This window comes from Homalodisca vitripennis, chromosome 1, assembly GCF_021130785.1.
Source record: "Homalodisca vitripennis isolate AUS2020 chromosome 1, UT_GWSS_2.1, whole genome shotgun sequence".
Classification (NCBI taxonomy): Eukaryota; Metazoa; Arthropoda; class Insecta; order Hemiptera; family Cicadellidae; genus Homalodisca; species Homalodisca vitripennis.
Genome location: NC_060207.1, coordinates 89,899,823 through 89,912,264, shown reverse-complemented (window position 1 = coordinate 89,912,264; position 12,442 = coordinate 89,899,823). Strand labels below are relative to the sequence as shown.

The window sequence follows — 12,442 nt, the reverse complement described above, 5'->3', positions numbered from 1 at the left end:
GACAAGCCTCAGCTTAACTCAACAGGTGATGTTCCCCTTCGTGATGTCGACAGGTTAACTCACAGTATAGTCAGTGCCTATTATTACAATCAAGATGAGACCGGCCATTACAAGTCAACAGGTGATGGCTTACTATCGTGTTCTCAACAAGGACAATACTCACAGTACAGTCAGTGTCTGTTTCTCTGCCTCGCCAAAATGTATCCCATGAAGAACTGCTGTATACTTTAAATATAGAAGTTCTGCGTGCGTAATCCTAATTAGCACTACAAAGAGATTTAAGGAAAGGTGACGCTGACTATATATCGATCTGACCGTGGCTGTACTGCCCAGTGCCGGGCCAGGGCGGGAAAACTGTTACCTGTTGTGTTATGCCCACCTTGTTACTTTTCAAATGAACTCCACTTAACAAAATTTGTATTCTGCATATAAATTAGTGATGAAATATTTTCCCATTGTACTGAAAAAAGGTAAAATAAACATGAGACTCTTTTGAAATAATAACTGTGAACTATGTAGAAATAATAATAACTGTATTAAGGTCAGATTGATTGGGTTATAATTGAAAAACTTTGTTTAATTAAGTGAAAAATACGCATTATTTTTCGGAAACCACGAAAAGGCATTAAATATAGATACTGCATTGCAAAATGTAATCTAAATACATCAAAATAGCTCATATACACAACATTTAAAGGTAAGATGTCCATAAAGACCTACACCAACCGTGTAATAAGTATGTTTATAAACTACGTCAATCAGTGGATCATGTCCTATTTAGATCACCGTTCCTTTGTAAATTAATATAACATACAATTTAAATTTTAAACATTTTATATGTTTTATGATTTGTTTCAAGTTATTACTCCAGTTGCTCTGTGGAATCGTCATTCAGGTGTCAAATTTGAGACGGATGCTTATAACAAGTTAGAATTTAAATACTTGTTATACTTGTATTTATTTTATTATTGTACTAATATATTAAAAAAAATGATTAACACTTGAAAACTTTTGTTAGAAAGTTTTAGTTGACTGTAGTTAAATTGTATTAGCACACAAGTTTGAATATTGGTTATCGACAAAGAACGTTTTTACTGTGAAAAACGAATTACAAAAATGTGTTTGAAAACGTAGCTCCAACCCATCCATAAAGAATTTGAGAATATATGTACAATGCAAAGGGCATTATTAATATTAAATCAAATATATTACAGAAAAACGCGGGGATTATTTAGAGTAGGCGTTTGAAATTTAGCAACACACTGTACTTAAAAAGAAAGTAATAAGTTTAATATTTGGAAGATGTTTATTTGTACAACTATAATTATATGATAAATAATCAAATAGTATTCTCAGAAATAATGTGTTCCTATAGGATCAATATTATAGTGAAATAACCCGTCACATTGTCCAAGAAGTACATCATGGGATGCGTACTGCATATATGTGACTTTCATTCGACTCAACATAAACGTTTAGTCAGATATTCATAAGAGTGCATTATCATTCAAAAATGATTTATGATGATAATTCTTTTCACGTATAAAACAATAAAAAATGGCACAAGAAAACAATATACCTCATGAAAGACAAAGACAAAGATTCGTATCATAGTACCAAAGGTGTTAAGAGATTGACGGCCAATACGTTCACACGAAACAGATTTTGGTTTTTGTATTTGTGTAATAAATAAATCAAGTAGGCCTATGTCTTTGGTAAACGCAAACGGTATATATGGACCTACAAGCCTTATGGAACTTTAAGACCAGGGTGTGCTATTAATGAATTTTTTTTAAATAAGCATATTCAAACCATTAACATAATACATCATGGTATATAATATACGTATATACTCGTATATATATATATATATATATATATATATATATATATATATATATATGTATATATTATAAGCATGTTAAATGCTATGTGTATCATAGAAATATACCGGGACATTCTTATTATAAAATGGTTTCTGTAAATACAAGAAATGCTTTTAACTGATTTGAAAACTCAATGGAATATTACTATATAAATATTGTTGCAATTTTATGTCATACAATGATGAAAAATGACATAAACGCATATTTAATCTGTTTAAACCACCCATAATGAACGCTGAAATGAAGTGATGTTACATGTTATTGCTAATGTCTGTATACAACATGATGTAGACATTATAATTGAACAATTGTATGGATGTCAAATTTTCGCTTGGTTGGCAAGTTCTCTTAATTATTAAATAGTCTTCATTCAGTTAACTGTTGAAAAGCATTTAAATCTGTAACCCTTCTGTTAAATATAACAGTTTGTCATCAGGTTTGACTGGCGTATTCGATTAATTATAAAATAGTTTTCATTCAGTTAACTGTCGAGATGAGTTTAAAATTATAAACCGTTTTCTCAATGTAATTTTGTCGTCAGGTTTGATTTGAAAATTCAATTCATTTTAAAATAGTCTTTTTTTATCTTGAATGAATTCAGTTAACTGTTGAGATGCATTTAAAACTGCAACTCGTTTGTTAAATGTAACGTTTGTTATGTTTATTGTCGTTTTATTAGCAAATTAGCGAAAACATTTCATTATTGGTTTTTACGGCAACTAACTTTTGCGAAAAACATTGAAATACATATTAGTATACTGAGCACTACGAGATAAAATAGGACGATGTAATTTTCAGTTATAAGAGAAGTGAGCTAAAACGTCTCGTCTATTTTATAAATCGTTGATTTTGTATTTCTTCTAAAGTTTACTTTCTTGGGGTCTTATTGTTATGAACTAGAATATTTTTGATGAAATGAAAGGTTTCAAAAGAAATAAGAAAAGTGGGATTACAACATTGAAATTCATGGGAAATGTTTAAAGAGAACATGTTTCCTGTTAAATAGTTTAGAAAAAAGAGTCCTCAAAACTCGTTCCATTTCTCTCGGAATTTGAATATTTCTACCTTTCTCGCCTCAAGCTTCACGCCTTGATTGTGCAAGTACTCATATAGCTCAGGCGTTTGATACTTTGATACCAGGAGAATGCTTTAGTATTATTTACCATTCATAATTTTGTACATTATAACCCGTTGATTGTACAATATAGAAGTACTATTTACTATACACTTGGTAACACGTGTCGAGTGTTCTATATCCAGTCTGAGTAGTCCTGAAAGTTTTGGGCAATGAATGGGAATTGTGGGCAGATCTATAAAATTGGTAGCATACGTCGTGTATTCTACTGCATTACAGTTTGAGCAATCTTTGGCTTGGATAGCAAGTACAGCTCGATAGCTTGGTAACACTTGTCGTGAGATGTTTATTAATTCTTAGCAATCCTGATTTATCCGGATAAAGAATAGAAAGTATAGCCAGTTCATCTAGTACTAAGTTCCCAGGTTTGGACTTTCAGTTTAAGCAGTCGATTTACCTTTGAATTTTCATTAGAAAATATGAAGTAAATCCATATAATGGTGAAGTTTAATGGTATTAAATACAATAAATAAACTTATTTGAGTTTTATCAATTAATTACTCCGTAAAATACTTAAATGCCTTACACATAGTGTGGGAAAATAAAGTGGAATATATTTTCAGATGCTCGTTGGTTACATTTATTTGTGTTATTTAATATATTGATCTTCATTATTTGACAGTGTTAGCAACACCTATTAATCAGGCTGTTAAACATTCTCTGCCGTCTGTCTGTACCCTCGATATCTCCAGAACAAATGGACATGTAGACTTTAAATTTGTCATGAAACTTCAATATTATGTATGTAAAAAATCGAATTAGATGAAATTGATCATTGTTGAATTCTAACTTTTCGCACTGCATTTCTAGAGAGAATTGTAAAATTATGGACTTTCAATAGCATAATGTCCCCAAATCAAACTGCTTAACGTTCAAATGCTGAAAGTAAAGAAATCTCTCGTTTATCTCTTACAAGCAAGAGCTAGGTAACAGTAGTATCTCACTACTAGTAAGGGAGTGGGACAACCTTGATGTTGAAGATCACTCACTCGGGACATGCTGTGATTTTTTTCAAAGTTATTAACAGGTCGTAAAACTGAAAACGTTTATTTTTCTCATATTTATTATAGTTCCATCAAGTCCAGCATTATTTTAAAATAAAATGGTTATTTCATCAGAGTCCCAAGATATCATTGTTACTAGACTAATTTTTGCACATATCTAAGTTTAATTATTAAGGATCCGACAAAGCCATCTTGAAAAAAAAATATAGTTTTCCGCTCCAAATAAAGTTTAATTGCCTAGCTTTGATATAACAATACATTATAAGCTGACCAGCAGAGCGTTGTTTTTTTTAAGACTTAAAACCATTGTTGTTTAAATTAAGCAGTTGTTAATCTCGCTCGTTAATATACCTGAACTACAGAAATATTGGTATGTTATTTGTAGGGAAGCATATGAGAATAAATCAATACTTTTACCGTATTCTTATAAAATTAAATTATAGCTCATCCAAATCAGATCCAATTATTAAAAAGAATACAATTTTATACTGCCGCTTTTTCACATGTAAAACGTTGTTTATTATACTTCTGATAACCATGAATGGAATACGATGATAACATACTAGATTGTATAAAGTAATTCCACATTCAAATTGGACTAGACTACTTGGGTAGGATAGAGTTTGAAGAGATAGTCTTACAAAAGACATGCCCTTACAGCTCGGGGGAATCAGCAAGTGTTGGTTGGTAACTGGGATGTTTGGCAGAGTTCCAGCTTTCATGAACAAGATGCTGAATATTTGTAATAAATAATATTATTCGCTTTTATTGGTTCAAAATAATATGAAACATGAGTACAGTGAATATTTTATTTAAGGTACGCCATTAACATAATAAAACGCATTAAAACATTTGGGCGACTGCATGTAATGATAGTTATTGTGTAAACAAATTCATTGTAACATGTTTGAAGTTTGTTACTTAAGTTTACAGAAAAAAGTCTAAACTTCATTTATAGGCCCTTATTACGTAAATCAGTTTAGAGGAATTTTAAAATTCGCATAGTCTGATATATGTTTTCGATGCAATTAACCATAAAACGTACACACTGCTGTAACTGGTTTACCAATGAGCTATAGACTAGTCACCTTCCACACAGCCCAATGCTTACAATGGGGGAGTGATGAATTTGTCATTGTAATGCACCCCGGACGTGTGGCATATTAAAAAATGAGTCAAATATTCAAAAACTCATTTGACACGAGTTTGTGGTAACCGAAGTGCCTCGACCTTGCCTGGGATCTGAATACATTAAATCTTTGTTTGTTAGTTTCAAAACTCGTTAGTGGGCCGTATCTATGCTGATGCTTTATCTACATAGTAACACATTGCTATTTCTTAAGTTACCTGTTATATTTGAAGCTAGCAAACATTCTTTTACTTAACTTAATTTTTACTTCTTTTTTAATAGTAAAAGCCGGTCCCCTTTTATGCCTTATTCTGCCCGTCATAATGGGCTACTGGTCTGTGCGAGGACCTTATCAAATAGAATAAGGGTGAGAGTCGATACAGTACAAGGTCGATAGTACTGATAAATAGTACATGGGTCACAGATAGGATTCGAACCTGCGCTATCTCTAAACTCAGACTCAAAGTCCAACTTCTAGACCGCTCGGCCATCGGCATTCCCTAATTAGTTGTTACATCCTCTATGGTAGTTTTATCTGGTCCTCCTCTCTCTTACGTACGTTTCAAAATATACTCTTACATGCTTGGACAGAAATTAGTTGGTGGAAAGAATATAAATCAATGACATCGATTACATAGCAATACCAATTTTATTCTTTACTATAAGACATGTTACCAGAGCTTTCGATTTAGTTTACATATTGGAGTGAATTGTCTGATGTAGTGGAATTCTTGTATATTTTAATACGAGTTCTTTTGATTAAAAATATTGAATTAATAATACGAGATTTGGAAGATTATTTTGTGGTAAAACTCAAAACATATTTTAAATCTTTTCTGAAGATATCTTGAATAGAAAACTGATCTACTACAGTTCACCTAATTATGAAGAAGTGTTAAAGATATTAACAATGTTAAGAAACATGATTTGAAATATTTATTTAATAGACATAGCTGTTTCATTTGCTCTCACATGTTAACGTTATGTTCTGTGAACATTTGTCATCGTTTTGCTGAACTGAAGTTATACATTATTAGGACAAACTAGTCACTTTATTCAATTTCTTTTGGTTGTTGTAAACTTAAACTAGTTTATTAGGTTATATTAATGCAGTATACTGTATACTAGGTTCATTACATAAAAATACCAGATTTACCCCTCACTAAAAGTCATGTTACTAAAGCTTTTGATTCATTTGACATGTTGAAATGAATTTAATATGTAATCAATTCTTGTATATTGCAATACATATTATTAATTAAAAAAAAAAAAAACATTGCATTGATAGTACGAATATGAAATAATATTTGTGGTAAAACTCTAAACTTATTTAAATTATACTCTGGAGATATCTTAATTAGGAAAGTAATTTATACTCACAAAGTAGGAATTGGATCGCCTAATTAAAATGAAGGATGATAAATGAATAAATATATAAATAAAGTTAATAAAAATATATGAAATGTACTTAACGGTCCACCTTTGCTCTTATATGTTAATGTTACGTACTGTAAACATCTGACCTCATTTCGCTGAACTGCAGTTATGAATTATTACGACATAATAGTCAGTTTATTCAATAAAATTATGGTAGTAGTATACTATAACTACGCTATTAGTTTTCTATAACGCAATATACAATAGGTGTGTTATGGATTGAAAATCTGTTTAGTATTTTCTTTGTATGGAGAAAGGCTGAGTGTTACATAAAGAATCATGTTGGAGAGATCGCCTTCTTGTTAATTCTGAGCAGTTCAAAAAGTGTACATGAAAAATTATAACATTCTATTTAGTAAAATGTTTGTACAATATAAATCGCCGTAAACCATACAAAGCATTTCAATCGTGAGTTTTATTAACAGTCGTTAGTCCTGCGTATGTTGTCGTGGAAGAGATGAGAAGCACAGTTGTGTCAGCTTAGTACTCTCATTACAGTGCCTCTTAATTAACTGTCAAATACTATTCATTTGTAATGGTGATAACGATTCTGTATTACTCCTGGCATTACTGTAACCGCGGTCCAAAGTTCTTATTTTTGCTTGTTCCAGTCAAGATTATAGTCTTGATAGCGTAAATATATCAGAATTGTATGAATTATTTAAGGGGTTTCCGTCTACATAGGATACGAACAACCTTCTCGACAATCGAGGCGACATTGTTTGAGTCACAGCGATGGCTGATGAACAATACCGCGTCTCCCTTAGTTGAGTGATTTAGATATATTGAGTTAAGTACATTTTAGAAGTGATGTTCACATTTTGACGTAGGTGAAGGAAGTTTATGTAATATAATGTAGTACTGACTTTGAGGTTCACTGGTATGTTATTGACTAATCATTAGCGAAATCTATCACTCAAGGTGCTGTAATAACTTCGATAGCACTGTATCTCAACAACGCACTGCTTACAGACTTGAGATTTAGCATGAAGCTTTATTTATATATAAGCAACATCATTTTCGATGATGGCGCATGTCACTCCATGGGATGTAGCTGAACGTCAGGGAGCCATTATGGCAAAGAGAAAATCGCCGAATGACTAAAATTGTATAAAAACTGAGTGCATTCATATGAAATTTTAACGTGTGATATTGTAACACTTGTAACTTAATGACATGAGATAAAAGATTTGAAATTCTATATGAAACCTTTAGTGAAATCTGGGTCGCTCGTATTAGGTAAATCATCAGGGTTAATTTTTTCCCCTTTTCCGTTTTATTATTTTATTTTAATCGTAAGAAGCATAATGATATCTTTCGTCAAATCCTGTTCTCTGTGTATACGGAAATTATCATGGTATTAAATGATCCTTTCTACAGTCATATGGTGTACGGTTTTTATGAAAATTATAAGAACCTTAAAAATTTCAGTTTTTAGATATCAAGTATGAGTGACTGAAACTGGAATTTGAAGTATTGTAAGTGTTATTGCGTTTAAAGTCTAAGACTACCAATACCTGATACGAGGATCGTCTCTATTCTGACAAGTACATAGCGGCCCTTCTATATACCTTGACACTATGGCTGTATCTGGTTGTATAAACAATTCAAGGGATCTTAGATGAATTAATGGTTATTAAAGTACTCTAATTAGTTGAACAAGGGTTCAGGAAAATTAAATCAGATTTGGTGTCTTACAAAACATACTGAACTGAACGTATAGGCTATTTAGCTGAATCAATGGTTAATTCAGACTTTCAAAGATTAGCAGAACATTAGATTTCCGTATTGAAATAATTTAACTGAAAACGAAATCAATAATTTCACGATATTTTAAATATATTAAGTATGGGTTCAGAGATAGAAAAAAGGTTTCCAGCATGAAGTCTGATAACTAATATTTTTAACAGGTTTCAGACTTTTAAAACAAGATGTTTTGAAAAGGTATCATTTAGACTTTTTAAGAGAGCAAAATGTCCTTTACTACAAATAGAACAAGTAAGAAAAGCAAATTGTTTACAACAACAACAAGGTTATAAAAAGAAAATCGTAGTGGCTGTGTCCAACGATTATGGTACAGCTTTGTGGGAACATTAACCGACTGGAAATGTCAGATGTAATCAGACGACATTGGCGCAGAGTCAGGTTAGAATCGGGTCGATGTTTCCACAGATATGTTGTCAGCTTAACTGGACTTAACATGGAAACGCCTTGTTCATTTATCCTATGAATCCTACGTATATTAGCTATTGTGGTCGTTTCGTAGTAGAAGTCAAGCCCGTGAAGATACCATGTGGACCGTTTCATGCCTCTTAAGCCTATTTTGAGACATGCTTCAATCATGAAACTGAAAGTGTAAACCTTTCCTTAGAAACCATTGGACTATCTAAAATTAGAATTCCTTCTTTGTATTTATTTAAGCTTAAAACCTTTGAGTAATAATACACTCAAATAAAGGAAATTTTAATTTGTACAGGCAACCATAGTACGTTAGTGATGTGCACTATGAAACTGATATAATCTTAGACTGAAAAGATTTGCTCCTTTAGCATTTTTACTTCAAAAAATGGACAGTTTTTATAGAAATTAATGTTGCTTACCAAGGACCATGTCATTTCTCGAATTTCACGTTAAAACCTAGTGATCTTTAAACTAATTACTATTAAATGGTAAATAATTGATTAAATGATTCAGAAATCTTTAATAAATTGTGGACACAATCAGACTTTAAAGTTAAAAAAAGTACTGCTTCCTTCTCCTATTGAATGGGAATTCTAAGCCATTGGTTATAAGTAGATATGCTTGTTAGGTAAACATCTGGAATACATTTAATGATTCTAAAACCATGCGATACAAATAATGGATTTTTGTTGATATATAGCTTCATAACTAATAATTTGATATATTTTATATGATATAACATTATGGTAACTCAAAAAAATATTAGTATTTTTCTTAATAAATTACAAGCAGGATAGTTGCATTCACTCCTGTACTGTGTCGATATATTACATAACTAATAATCAAATACCATGGTATTATTAAATTTTAAATATTGAGTAAGTGTAGCTCGTGTCTCAGTCATCCTTTTCAAGTCAGGTATTTTAAATGAGATGTAACTCAAATCACCATTAGTTTAAACATCCTGTATCAGAGTTCCTGATCAGACCGTCTGTCCATAATCTTTAGTTGTTTGAACTTGACAAATATTATATCGCTGTTTATTCCTTGCTACGTAATTTGTTACTGTATGGAGAACAATACTCAATTTACATAGTTTAACTATACTACCTAACTTTTCGTGAATAAACAAACACTGATCACCAGTAGCGCTAATTTTGGTAGGTGTCGAAAAGGGAGGATAACTAAAACAATACTAAACGATACATGTGTTACAAGTAATATTTTATTGGGTTTATATTTTGTATATAAGGACTGTACGGAAAGGCTTTAACTATGTTTTCGTTTGTTTCCAATATTGATTAAAATTAGATAGTAATTAACGGTATACAATACAGTTCAACCAAATGTGTGGAATGTTTAAACGGTTAAACTTTATCTTAGCGCAATATAGGAACTGCCCTCCATTATTAAATTTGAGAAATATATTGTATTTCTCAAAAATAGCACATACATCTATTATTTACCTTTATCAGTTTTTCGCAAAACCACAGTTTATATTGTGTTTGAATATTTTATGTTGTTACGTGTTATTATATAATAATATTTTTATTGTAGTTGAAATCGCTGTTTCACTCATAACAGATTCTTAAAGACATTTGTTGATTTACTTTTAACTATATAGTAAATGATAATGTATTTTCTCGGAAAGATTTTGTAACAAAAGCACTAGTAGATTTTATAATAAAAACCAAAAGAAAAATAATCAAAGTTGTTAAATTAAAGACATATTGCAATAAAGACGAATCAATATCTTTGATGGCCTAAGTCCGATTGACAATTCTTCCAACCCTACTTTCATAAACTCTTCGTATTTCAGTTGATCACCAATTTTGCGTTGTATAAAACTCATCAACATCCAGGTGATGAGGTGTACCTCTTACCCTCTGCCACCTCTTTGTCCACCCCCTTCACAGTCATAGACAGACGCTACAACAACGACGCGACGTCACTAAAGCACCGCTCTTAGCTAAAATCCATATCCTCCTTCCCCTGAAGCCTACAAAAAGACATAGTACAAAGGCTGTGTGTAAAAACAGCCTCTCGACAAAAATATGCTCTAATGAAATAAAGCGATCTTCACTCTTGCAGATAGTTCACTTCATCTGTGAGCTAGAAATGTACGTCGCAATTTCAAAATTTATCGATATAAAAATATCTATGAAGATTCAACGATTCAATTATACAACGAAATATTGAGAGATATATCAAGTTACTCACAAAAGATACATTAAATGTAACGTCCGACATATAAATAATAGTCATTCGGATTCATACAATCCCACGGTCAATTATATCTTTGTAACCTACTAGAATACAGGTCTATTTTCAATCTCTAAATATTTACGGGATTCCGTAAAAGGGGGAAACCTTATAAATAGAAGCTGGTGTAACCCGTAATGACCGATCTTCTAGAAGTTCTAAGCCTCCGAAATTTGCAGGCCTTCGGGACATTCCGGCGTCTGCGTACTCAATGGCCAAGAGCTTCTAGAGGTTTTGGATTCCTAGTGACTCAGAGCGTTCAGTGCCAGGAATTCTCGTAGTTCGAAGGTTTAGAGCCGTATAGCTGACAGAGCTAAGGGCTCTTAAAAACTGAGAGCTCTCGGAGCCAGAGAGTTCCCTAAGACGAAGCTGACATAGACAGGGAGATCTCAGAATATTAGAGCTTCAAGAGTTAGTTAAAGTTAAATTACTGTTTCAATATAGAAGCCTTATAAACTGCAATGGAAATCTGCAACGTAAAGAACCAGAACCATTACGTTGTTATATTTCAACGGAAATAAAAATAGTTGATAGTTTTTATAATAATAAGGGTTTTGTGTTATCTATAATACCATTTACCCATCAAAAAGAACTTAAATATTAGAACTATATTGATTTAGTTTTTAACAATTACTTTATTATGTACATAATGGTTTTGTAATTAAAAAACCATTATGCCAGGAATTAGTAGATTAGTATTATTTTATATGGCACATTTTTTGTGAACTAATGAAAATAATGTACTTATTTTCTAGTAAATATATACACATTGCTTAAGCTTGGTCACAGTTCATTCATAAAATGAAACAAAAAGTAGATATATTTATTTCAGATTAGTCGTCAGCAGTTTAGTTTTCAGTGAGCCCAATTCATGCAAGCGTTAAACGAAATTTATAATGTCCCAAAATTTGGTAAAGCAAAGCCACACAACCTTCGTGGTTACACAAATCGCATTAATTTATTTTGTACCTGCCGGATGTGTTACCTTTTATAGTACCATTTATTTTCAGCTTCAATTATAAGCTCTTCGACGAGACTGATATACCCATTATCCAAGAAATAAAATTTAATTTGATTACAAGTAATTAACTAAAAGTTTTACCGGAGGTTTTATAATGTATATGATCAATGACAGAGGAACCGTAGTGAAACGGTTTGCTTTGTTTATACGCGTGTAATTAGTACTATGTGCTTTAGAAAGTAACAAGTTGTCAAGTAATCAATTCAGTTTTCACTTATTTTATTTATTAAGTATTGACAGTCTAATTAAACCAAATATATCTATTTAATCAAAATAACCACTCATATTTGTTTCCCGAGAAAAAGTAAACTTTATTTGATGGATTTACTCGTCCTTGCTTGTTTATGTACATTTGAATGTAAATTTAAGCAGAACATATCCATGTAT

The 12,442-nt window shown here is 31.6% G+C and overlaps 1 pseudogene; it reads right to left on the bottom strand.

Annotated features, from left to right (window-relative positions):
• Positions 1-10,692, bottom strand: part of LOC124369585 — a 31,367-nt pseudogene extending 20,675 nt beyond the window's left edge.
• Between the last annotated feature and the right edge of the window lie 1,750 nt (positions 10,693-12,442).